General features: G+C 51.4%; 1 pseudogene; it reads right to left on the minus strand.

Moving 5' to 3' along the window:
• Positions 1 to 468: 468 nt before the first annotated feature.
• Positions 469 to 2,510, minus strand: LOC119338930 (annotated as a pseudogene).
• Positions 2,511 to 10,512: the final 8,002 nt, after the last annotated feature.

The following is a 10,512-nucleotide window of genomic DNA, read 5'->3' on the forward strand; positions in this document are numbered from 1 at the left end:
GGGTGTCAAATGTGACCGTCCTTCACCTGTACTATTATGTAACCGTTGTACTTGTTGTAAGGGCATGTACAATGGTGCTATCTTAGGAGTACCATGTAGGATAAATGATGAGTTGAAGGAGAGAGAACTCATAAGAAAAGGCTTGTCTTCTCTTATTTAAGATAAGACAAGAGATGATCTCTTAGCACAATTTGTCTTATCATGTTTTGAAGAATGACTAGTTATTGAAGATAAAGTTAAAATATAACCCATTGGAGGTATACTTTTCTGCCATCTTTAAATTACATGCAAGGCTGTCTTATCAATTATTGTACATGCCCTAATCCTCTCCTAGTATTTAGGATCTAAACCAACTCTCCACGATGGCCTGCGTGCCTCAAGACTCGGGAGACGTTGGGAACACTCGTATATCTGTACCTGTACCCCTCTGATGAATGCATTGCAGTGTAGTGCGGCAAACCCACTTGTCTAACTATGAATATCCCCAGAACCACGCACCGCTTAAAGCACCGGCAACCTGGCGTCCTCAGATCGTATCACATCGACAGCCTGCGTCACCGACGGCCGCCGCGCTGGATCGTGCTGCGCGCACCAAAGCCCTGTCACGAGCAGACGCTCCATCTGCAGCCCGTCGAAGACGCCGTCGAGCCTACTGTCCGCCGCGTCAAGGATCTGGTTCCGGCAGTACATCTCCCGGACCGACGCCAGCAGCGCCGCCGAGGCGTGGCCTGGCCCCCTCGACGCCGGCCGCCTGCCGCAGGCGATCTCGAGGAGCATGACGCCGAAGCTGTACACGTCGGACTCAGCGCTCGGCCTGCGGCCGTTGACGAACTCCGGGTCAATGTACCCGACGGTGCCTGCCACGACCTGCGTCGTCTGCGGCTCAGCGCCGTGGTCGACGAGCCTCGCCAGCCCGAAGTCGCCGAGCTTGGCGTTGCGCGACGCGCCGAGCATCACGTTTGCAGGCTTGATGTCCCCGTGCACCACGCACTGCTCGCACTCTGTGCGGAGGTACCGCAACGCGGAGCCCAGCCCCAGCGCGATCTTGTACCTACAGCGTGGACATCGATCAACCTTAACTTTCCAGGTGAGACTAAGCCAAGTGACTGTTCGTTGCAAAAGAAAAGAATCATTTACCTCTCAGACCAAGTTATCGTCCGGTCAGGATTATAGAGGTGCGTGTCGAGGCTGCCTCCGGGCATGAGCTCGTAGACAGGCGCCAGTTCTCTCCGGCGACCGCACCAGCTGACGAGGTGGACGATGTTGCGGTGCCTCAGCTGGCTCATTATGGTGACCTCTGCCTGAAACTCCTTCAGGCGGCCCTGCACAGATTGATCCTCTGAGAGCATCTTGATGGCCACATGACGGTCGTGACCAGTCAAGTAGCCTCTGTACACCGGACCGAATCCCCCTCTCCCAATCTTCCTCTCCTCTACGAAGTTGTCCGTCGCGGCGGCGAGCTCGCTGTACCTGAACTCCCTAGGTCCAATGCTCGCCTCAGCTCAGGTTCTCTTATCATGTGCTCGACGTCTTCCAGTTCGACAGGCCTAGCAGTGCTCTGCCGCGGCCTCTTGCTACGCATGCAGCAGAGCAGCACGGCTGCCACGGCGCAGGTCAATTCAACCCTATCAAGGCCGAAGCCGCAACAGCTGCTTGCTCCAACTACGACGATACGGCCTTCCCGCGGGCTGCAACGTGCAGTTTCCTCGTCGCTCTCCGGCCATATGTACCGGACAACAATCTTCGCGCCCTAGGTTCGTAGGGGAGCCTGTGATATTGCTGTCGACTGGGTACTCTTCCACTTCGTCGTGTGGTACGTGTGATATACCATCTAGTAAGTAAAATGAAGCTCCTCGTGTGATTCTGCAACCTGTGAGGTTGTGAAATCCCACACCTCCCAATGAACCAGCAGAGAAAGCAAATGATTTTTGCTGTTCTTGTAAGAACACAAAAAAGACAGGATCGCATAATTCGGTGGTGTTAATCCCAAGGAACTTATCACGGTGGTGATAGGATCCGCTGCAATTGAAGGATAATTCAGCAGCGTGAGGAGCAAGGTAGGAAACACGGGGCAGAGGAGCAGACGATAGGTTCTTGCTCGGCGAAAAACTCGTCCCCGTGCCCTCCGTAGATCTCACGCCGATGGCGATGAGCTTGCTGCTGTGATCCTCAGTCTCCGGGCTGAAGCAGGCAAGGCGGTGGCCCGTGTACCAGTACCAGTCGGCGGTGGAATTCTGGGACAGGAGGAAGCCGAGGTTCTGCCCGTGGCCATGGGGCACTCTCTTCGCGTACGACACCCGGGCGGTGCTGTTCGCTCTGCTTCTGCCAGGTCTCGCACTCGCAGTCGCAGTGATGGATGTAGGCTCGGGGAAGATGAGGATTGCAGTGGGGTGCGAGAAGTCGAAGGGCAGCGAGACAGCGGAATTGGCATGGATTGATGAAGTGGAACAGAAGTAGAAGCAGAAGAACAGGAACAGGGCAAGGAGACAGGAGCTCCTCGCTCTGGCCATCATCGCTTGTGCTTGTGTGAGATCTAAAATGAGAGTTGAGACTAGTGGATTATAGAGCCGGCCGGGTGGATTTTTCGAGCATACGACAGCCGGCCGAGTGTTAACCACTAGGTCCTCGGTCAACTTGTTAGAATAGACTGGAATCTTATAAATGATCTGGTCAAAAAATGCTACTCGTACGCACAGCTTCTACGTGCACCTTAGAGCATCTACAATCAGAGCCCTAGTATTTTTTCGAAAAGGGGCGCTTTATTACTTAAAAGGTTTAAGCAAGAGTTCTAGTATTACCCTCAACCATTCAATTGGCTTGTCCGGTCATTGAACTCCATTAGCTACTTCATTTGGTGATTCAGTAGTGGCGGATGCGACGGTGCCTGGAACTTCTGCCAGAACGCCTTCTCCGTGGCATGGCCCTCCTAAGCACCAAAGTAGCGTTCGGCGTTGGAAACACTCCTAGGCAGATCAACAAAGGCGTCTGCGGATCACCAGAGTTGATTAAGCTTGGCGAACCTCTTGCAGCCAAAAATACACTAAAGTAAGAACGGCTTACCAGCAGCGATCTGCCTCACTTGCTGGAGCACTTCGCGATCTGCCCGGGCCTGGATCTGGGCCTCAGCGTTTGCCGAGCTCAACTTCTGGAGCTCGGCGGTCACCTTCTTTTGCTCCTCCTGGGGTGTCGCGTTCTAGGTACACGCCCTTCAGGATTTCCTCGATCTCGAGGACCCGAGCCTAGTCCTTGCTACGGGATGCCTTCTCTCCGGTCAGCTCCTTCTTGACCTTCGCAGCCGCAGCCTTCTGCTACTCGGCCTCCCACCGAGCCTTTTGTAGCTCGGCATTCAGGGCTTCAAGCTTCGTAGTTGCAGCTGCCATAAAAACAGCTCGACATTAGCAATAAAGCTAAAAGAAACACAAGGTAACTTTAGCCGAGCGTCAGCTTTCGGCTTACCTTGGGTCCGTTCGACCTGCTTTTGCAACAGATCGAGGTCGTCTTCGGACCGCTTTAACTTCCGATTCATCTCCGCTACCTCTTCGGAGATGGAGTTCGGAGCCGAAGACGAGGCATGCATATATATTAAATTATTAGCATCCAGACAGTAGTTTCGATCCTCTGTTCGACTTTTTCAAAGCCAACTAGAGTCTCGGGGGCTACTGTGTAACACCCCCAGTGTTGTGCTACAGTAATCTCTGTTAATGGCGCCATGTCATCATTGTTACTGTTGCTAATCTCACGTTGATTCAAAACCAATTCAAATTCAATTTTAAAATAAAGTCAAATAAAATATTCCTCCAAACAGTAAAACAAAAATGTTCGCTGGGTTGAAAATATCCACTGACTAAATGTCATGAATGATTCAACATCATTTGAGATAACTAATTTCCCCTGGGAATTAAAGCATTTCCAAATCAGCATTTTTTAAATGCTTTTCCAATTGTGAAATATCCAAATCATTTCAAACTCCTCCCAAACTTTTTGTGGCAGGTGCCAAATATTGTAATGTATTTATTTGGCCAAGTCCCACATTTTTCAGAACTCCTTTTGGCAGCTCAAATATTGCATAGCATTTTTTTTGTAAAAGGAAAAGAGCCAAAGAAAGAAAAAGGGGAGAGATAGAGAAAAGGCCCCTGACCCCCTGGTCCTAACCCTCCAGGCTAAGCCCAACAGGCCATGTGGCCCACTACCCCTCCCCTGTCGTCTCCCACCTCCCACTGTTTGACCGACCGGGCGCCTCGGCGCCACCCGACCACCTCGCCGACCTCACCGGGAGAGGATAAGGGCGACGCCTCGGGCTCCCCTTCCACTTGCTCTGCCACCCCACTCGCGCCAGTCCTTTCCCCTCGCCCGCTTCGTCTCTCCCTCGCACCCCAGATCCCCTCCCCATCGCATCCGAACGCCATGGCCGCCGTCGCCCTCGTGGCCACCGGCCACCACGCGCGTCTTCGCCATGACGTAGCTCCTCGCCATCATCCGCTACGCCCCCTGGTGCCATCCGCAAGAGCTCGGAGGCGCTAGAGCGCCATCACGACCGCCTTCTTCAACCTCCGTCCGCCTCGGCCCGCCGCACACCGACGCCGTCTCCGGCCACCTCGACTCTTCCTCGGGCCTTCCCAGCAACGGAAGTGACCGCCGGACCTCCCCCCTTTCTTTCTCTTCCCTGCTTCTGCCACTACCCGTAGCTGGTTCCCCCGTCATGCCCGAGCTTGTCGCCGTCGTGGGGTTCACCACCGTAGCCACGGCTCGCGGAGCTCGTAGCCGGCCACCCCGTCATGCTCAGCACGCTCCCAGAGGCGGGGCAAGCCTTCTGGCTCGCCTCGCCGTGCCCCTAGCAATGTCCCCGCCGTGCACCCGAGCGCCGTCGCTGCTCGTACTCGCCGCCGTCGCTGCAGGCGCGCTCCGGCCAAGCCACCACCCAGTCAGATGCGCGCGAGCCCTGCGGTGCCGTAGGTTCAAACCGCGGCCGAAACGGGCCCCTGAGGTCGTTTTCCGGCCAACTCCGGCGAGGAGCCGCCGCGAGAGGGTCGCCAGAGCGACTCCGGCGTCGCCTGCTGACCTGTCCGCCACACGGCCCTCCTTGTGTCGCTGCCAATGGGCCCCACGGGCCCCGTTGACTGGGTTGACCCAGTCAACATGCTGACTGGGCAGCCCAGTGTCATTGACATGCGGGCCCCAGAGTTATTCTGTTAATTAAAATGTTTATATAACTAAAGTTAATTAGTTAATCTAATTAGCCACTGACATGTGGGGCCCAACTGCTAATTACCCCCTGTTCTTTTAAAATAACCCACTGTTAGCCCCCTCTCTATGACATGTGGGACCCACTGGTCAGCTTTGACCTGTCAACCGGACTGTTGACTGCTGACGTCACACCTATGTCATGCTGATCTCATATTTCCTTTTCTGCTAATTTAAATAATTCCAGAAATGGCTTTAATCTTTGAAAATTCATAGAAATTAAACCGTAACTCCGATGAAAATGTTTTCTATATGAAAGTTGCTCAGAAAAATCCAACGAATCCGAATATGCGGTCCGTTCATCTGTCACATGCCTCTAGCATGCTGAACATGGAACTTTTCCCCTCCGGTCATATGTGTGACACAGGTCCGGAACCGGGAATACATTCCCGGTTGTTTTCCCCCTGCACCTATATCGTGTAGCCATACGTTAAGTCACACCCGGCAACATATTGCCATGTTACGCTTTGTGATGTTATGTTTGCTTTATATTTACTGTTTCTTCCCCCTCTTCTCTCAGGTAGACCCCGAGACCAATGCTGCCCCTGTGATCGACTACGTCGACAACGACTCCTCCTTGCCAGAACAACCAGGCAAGCCCCCCCTTTGATCATCCCGATATCGCCCATTCCATTCTCTCATGCTTGCGTTAGATTTTGCTATTGTTATTGTTTGCTCCTATTCTGATGCATAGCCTACTTTTGTATCTACTGTTGTACCTTACCTGCTTATCCTAAACTGCTTAGTATAGGTTGGTTAGCGATCCATCAATGACCCCCACTTTGTCCCGACTACCCCGCTGGATTATCAGAAGACCCGATCAACGGGATCGAAGACCAGGCCCCGGCACCGCACATCACTTTCCCCTTAGTTGCTCGACAATACTGGGTTACTATCGAGTACCGAGGGTGAGACCTCATCAGTACTTCTGATGTTAACCCAGTAGTGTAGTTATTCGGTCGTGGTCATCGAGGGTGATTTCCTCTTTAACCACTTCTGATACGACTCTGTCGTGCAACCCCTCAAGTGTGGACCTCGAGGGTGAATCCTCTTACGTTCACCTTGATGACTACATCAAGTGGAATTCACCGGGGGTGATTCCTCGGGCTTTCCCCTTGATGTTTAGACACACAATTACTATGGTTACTATGACTTTACACTGAGCCATGTTACTAAAGATGGGTCGACCCTGAGGGGTACCCGCCCGAGCTTAATTGCGAGTGATGTGGAGTCGGGTTGACCTGGAGGGTGCCCGCGAGATAATTACGAGGCGTGGCTGGGCATTCTTAGCCCTTGCCGCAAGTCCTCGAGACGGGGCAACGGGGTCACATCTTTCGTGAGTCTCTGCTTGTTACCGCGCGTTCCTAATCCACTACGATTTGGATATTTGATCCGAGGGGCCTTTGGCCTAATAGCACTAACCATCACGTGGGCATAGTATGGGCGTTCTGCGTCGTATACATCAGCGGAAGCTTAATAGACGTCAGCGACTAAGCGGCGCATGCCGGGTTGGACTGCGTAAGCGCCTGCCTTGTTGAAGGAGGTAGCTAGGTCTGCTCACCGGCCGCCCACGCAACGTGCAGGAGTTCCCGGGGAGATGGCCCATGACCCCTGGGGGCATAGGTTTAGTCCGGCGTGCTGGCCTCTCTATTAAGCCTAGGTCGGGTTGCGGCGTATTGTTTGGCCGAGGCCGGGCATGACCCAGGAAAGTGTGTCCGGCCGGAGTTAATCGAGCGTGGTGGGTAAGTTGGTGCACCCCTGCAAGGAAGAAAACATCTATCGATAGCCTGTCCTACGGTAACGGACACTCGGAGTTGTATCCCGATCGATACAACTAGAACTGGATACTTGTGATGAGAATTGGATGGTGATGAGAATTGGATTGTGATGATAATTGGATAGTACGGCTCTGGGATTTCTTTCTCGCAGGGAGTCGAGAAAGGATCTCTGGCCGAGGTTGATAACACTACTACTACTTTACTTTATGCTACTCTACTCCCTCCTGTTTGCTGCAAGATGGTGGTTTCCAGAAGATGCTAGTCTTTGATAGGACTAGGCCTTCTCTCTATTCTGGCATTTCTTCAGTCCAGTCCACATATACAGCCTTCCTTTGATAATGTTGCATCTGTAGTGTAGATCCTTGCTTGCGAGTACTTTGGATGAGTACTCACGGTTGCTTTGCTCCCTCTTTTTCCCCTTTTCCATTCTTCTCAGATGACGCAACCAGATGACGGAGTCCAGGAGCCAGATGACACCTTTGACGACTGCTACTACCCCGAGGGTGCCTACTACCACGTGACGGAGACCGCGGATGACCAGGAGTAGTTAGGAGGCTCCCAGGCAGGAGGCCTTGCCTTTTCGGTCGATGTTGCTTTTGTGCTAGCCTTCTTAAGGCAAACTTGTTTAACTTATGTCTGTACTCAGATATTGTTGCTTCCGCTGACTCGTTTGTATTTGAGCTGATGTATTCGAGCCCTCGAGGCCCCTGGCTTGTAATATAAAGCTTGATTTATTTTAATTTGTGTCTAGAGTTGTGTTGTGATATCTTCCTGTGAGTCCTTGATCTTGATCGTACATATTTGCGTGTATGATTAGTGTACGATTGAATCGAGGGCGTCACATACTGCATCTTCGCTTTTGTAAATATCCAATTTGACCCCCAACTTGGGGCTCGGGGGCTACTACCCGCTACACATTTACGTGTGCTATTTGCAGTTTTTTAGTCTTCGGACAAGTGTTGTTGTCATCCATGTCCGGAGAGGGCTACTGGATAGAAGTAGCGTCAGACTAAGCTATAGACGACAAAAAGGTAGGGATGTATAAAACATACCTCAAAACCACTAAAGAGGCCCTTGAAGACCTCATGCATTCTGGCCTCTACGAACCGGAAGCCGCTCAACGCAGTGGCAATGAGAGCACGGTGTTCTTCTGCGATGGAGGAGCCTGTTAAAGCCACCTCCATCTCCTCGGGCCACCCCTTATAGACCTGCCCTGGGGCAGGAGGGATGGGCGGAGATACCTCGGGTCCCCCACAGTAGTAGTGGGGACAGAGGCCTCCGACTGCTGCGATAGCACCAGAGTTGCTTCAGCCTCGGGCTCCGCATGGCCCGGATCGCCCTTAGGGACCTCGGGGGATTGCTTCCCCTTGGTCCTGAGTGGACGAGGTCTCAACCTCGGCTGTAGGGACATTGATACCGGCCCTCAGTGTATCAACTAAGGGGGTCGGGTTTGATGTCGCCTCCCCTAGCTCTTCGAGAACAGGGGGAGTCGCGACATCCTTCGCGGTACCGTTTTCCACTATGAAAGGCGAAGGAAGCTCGTCAGAGATGTTGTCACTGATGTGGAGGCGCTGCGGACTGAGAATAGAGGATGTGCGTCACAAGTTATGAATGAAATAGGCAACCAAGTTGATTCAGATTATTAAAATATACCTCTGAGGTACCGGTTTTGCCTGCCTCAGCTAGAAGGTCACCATCTGACTCGCCGAGGAGCGTGACCTTTGTCGGCGAGGCCTGCTGGCCGACAGGATCGGTTGAGGCCTTGTGCAACCATTTGCGGCCTCGGGGTTGCGCCTCCTCCTCAGCGTCTTTGGACGCCACTCTCTTTCCTTTTGGCCATGTCCTCCTCGTCCTATAATATGCAAGGGATGATGAAAATGATTCCTGAGCTCTTCACGATGCTGAAATTGACGGAGGTAGAAATCAAGAAGGAGCATCAAGTGTTGATGGTTAACAAGACCACTAGTTTCAAGAAAAGGGGCAAGGGAAAGAAAGGGAACTTCAAGAAGAATGGCAAGCAAGTTGCCGCTCCCGTGAATAAGCCTAAAGTTGGACCCAAGCCTGAAACTGAGTGCTTCTACTGCAAAGGAAATGGTCACTGAAAGCGGAACTGCCCCAAATACTTGGTGGATAAGAAGGATGACAAAGTGAATAAAGGTATATTTGATATACATGTTATTGATGTGTATGATGACCCACAAGTATAGGGGATCTATCGCAGTCCTTTCGATAAGTAAGAGTGTCAAACCCAACAAGGAGCAGAAGGAAATGACAAGCGGTTTTCAGCAAGGTATTCTTCACAAGCACTGAAATTATCGGTAACAAATAGTTTTGTGATAAGACAATTCGTAACAGGTAACAAGTAACAAGTGTAACAAAGGTACAACAAGGTGGCCATATCCTTTTTGTATCAAAGGACAAGCCTGGACGAACTCTTATATAAAGCAAAGTGCTCCCGAGGACACATGGGAATTACTGTCAAGTTAGTTTTCACCATGCTCATATGATTCGCGTTCGTTACTTTGATAATTTGATATGTGGGTGGACCGGTGCTTGGATGTTTTCCTTACCTAGAAAATCCTCCCACTTATGATTAACCCCTCTCGCAAGCATCTGCAACTATGAAAGAAGAATTAAGATAAATCTAACCATAGCATGATACAGATGGATCCAAATCAGCCCCTGACGAAGCAACACATAAACTAGGGTTAAGCTTCTGTCACTCTAGCAACCCATCATCTACTTATTACTTCCCAATGCCTTACCCTAGGACCAAATCATGGTGAAGTATCATGTAGTCGACGTTCACATAACACCACTAGAGGAAAGACAGCATACATCTCATCAAAATATCGAACGAATGCCAAATTCACATGATTACTTATAACAAGACTCCTCCCATGTGCTCAGGAACAAACATAACTAATCACAAAGCATATTCATGTTCATAATCATAGGGGTAGTAAATATCATTAAGGATCTGAACATATGATGTTCCACCGAATAAACCAGCTAACATCAACTACAAGGAGTAATCAACACTACTAGCAACCCACATGTACCAATCTGAGGTTTTAAGACAAATATCGGATATAAGAGATGAACTAGGGTTTGATAGGAGGTGGTGCTGGTGAAGATGTTGATGGAGATTGACCCCCTCTCGATGAGAGGATCGTTGGTGATGACAATGGCTTCGGTTTCCCCCTCCCGGAGGAAGTTTCCTCGGCAAAACAGCTCCGTCGGAGCCCTAGATTGCTTCTGCCCAGGTTTCGCCTCGAGACAGCGGTGCTTCGTCCCGAAAGCTTCCTTCTGATTTTTTCCAGGTCAAAACCCTCCATATAGCAGAAGATGGGCACCGGAGGCCTGCCAGGGGGCCCACAAGCCCTAGGGGCGCGCCGAGGGGGTAGGGTTGCCCCCAGGCTTGTGGCCACCTGGTGGGTCCCCTCTGGTATTTTATTCGCCCAATATTATTTATATATTCCAAAATAATTCT

The sequence above is a fragment of the Triticum dicoccoides genome, chromosome 7B (assembly GCF_002162155.2).
Source record: "Triticum dicoccoides isolate Atlit2015 ecotype Zavitan chromosome 7B, WEW_v2.0, whole genome shotgun sequence".
NCBI classification, from domain to species: Eukaryota; Viridiplantae; Streptophyta; class Magnoliopsida; order Poales; family Poaceae; genus Triticum; species Triticum dicoccoides.